The following is a 1,794-nucleotide window of genomic DNA, read 5'->3' on the forward strand; positions in this document are numbered from 1 at the left end:
ATCAATGTTGTTTAATTGTCAGTGATGCACCTCTCTAGTAAAAACCTGGAAACAAATCATGATTCACTGTGATTTATATAGCGCTGAATCTTCTACAAACTTAGCCAACAAACACTCTTACTAGATGTGAAAAACTAACATCAATTAATGTTTATTCATTTGTTTATATTTTACGATACTGATAAACGAGATGATACGATCTTTTTTTATGAAAAGAGTAATGCGTTACGCAAAACACACTGCAGTATATGTGTTACAAGAAGGCTCTACTAAGTTTATTTTAATGATTGTATTACTTGTACATTCTTTTGAAACTTTATGAATTAAAAAAAACATAATTTTATTTTTAATTATTTGCGGACTATTACACTAATCTTTAATTGTTTCGCAACGTGTCTGCCAATTATTAATCTGGCCTTCGTCCGGAGGATAATAGTCCACAAATAATTAAAAAGAAAAGAAAATTATACAACTTACTCATCTCAATAAGAATTCCACATTAATTCAATAATTTAACAATTGGTACGGACCCGACAATTGGAAGAACAAATATTAAAAAAAAAAGTGAATTTTGAAGACCAAAAATCCAAACCTGATTGCCCTTTCGGAGCACCTAGCGCAGTGGATAGAGATACGGATTATCTGCGATTCCAGGTGAGCATTGTCTGAAGGTAGAGGTTTCAATTCCACTCAAAGCCGGCCAGAGGATTAGTTGATCGAACCGTGGTGAGACGACAACAACTGCGGAAGGTAGTAATTGGTGTGTATGCAGTTGGAAGATTCGACATTCCTATCCAGTCGCGGTTAACCATAGGACGAAGGCCGGAGGAATAATTGGCCGAAACGTCGTGAAACAACAATTAGTAGATGAGAATAAGAGTACACAAATGATAAAAAAGAAATTATACAAATTCCAAATAAAAATTCCAAATTAATTCAATATAAATAAACATCTTGTTAATGTATGTGTAATATGCATACATTAGAATGCTTTCAAATTCATGGAGATTATAATAATTTAATTGCTTGATGAAAAGAACTGCCTCATATTACATTAATAAAACTTTGTATATTATGTATTCATAAGGACAAGTATAATTGATCTCGTAAAAATTAATGTAATTATAGTAATAAAAATTAGTAATTGTTACTAACGGAATCAAATCGCCATAAAGTTCAAAGAAACATTGCTAACATTATTTTAATTACCGAGAAATATTCAGTTACAGAAAAATATATGTAATATTACAAAACTTTAAATAAAAAAAAACAGATACGCATATGAAAAAAATAAGTGTATGCTTGCTAGTACGTATTTGGTGATTAAACTCGCAGTGAAACGTTGGCGCATGAACAAGGAATTAAGTTGAGTAGAAATTAGTTCATGCACTTCAAACTATTGCAGGCAATGAGCTGATGTGACGTCATATGGCTCAAAGAGATAAATAAGTAAAAAAAGTAACCAGTTCTAGTTAAAAAATTTGAAGGAATTCGTAGACTTGATATGCCTGCCTTACCCCGTCGCTAGCAGCGAAGAAGGCAACATCAACAGTCTAATAAATGAATCTTCTCCAAATTCTTGTCTTTTAAACAGTCTATAATTTATTCGTTAAATTTCATGTTATTAGTCAAGTATTCCTAAATAACTTCGATTGCTGTAGTTTGCCAAACTCTTCAATTTCTGCTTTTAGGTAGTTGGAAGTTAGGTAGTATAGACTAAAAATATGTCCATATGGTCGGAGGTTAAGATCAGATAAGTTAATGTAGTTGTGTGCTTTGTTAGAAAGAAAGAAA

The sequence above is a fragment of the Euprymna scolopes genome, chromosome 2, assembly GCF_053919585.1.
Source record: "Euprymna scolopes isolate OS-2025 chromosome 2, ASM5391958v1, whole genome shotgun sequence".
Taxonomy (NCBI): domain Eukaryota; kingdom Metazoa; phylum Mollusca; class Cephalopoda; order Sepiida; family Sepiolidae; genus Euprymna; species Euprymna scolopes.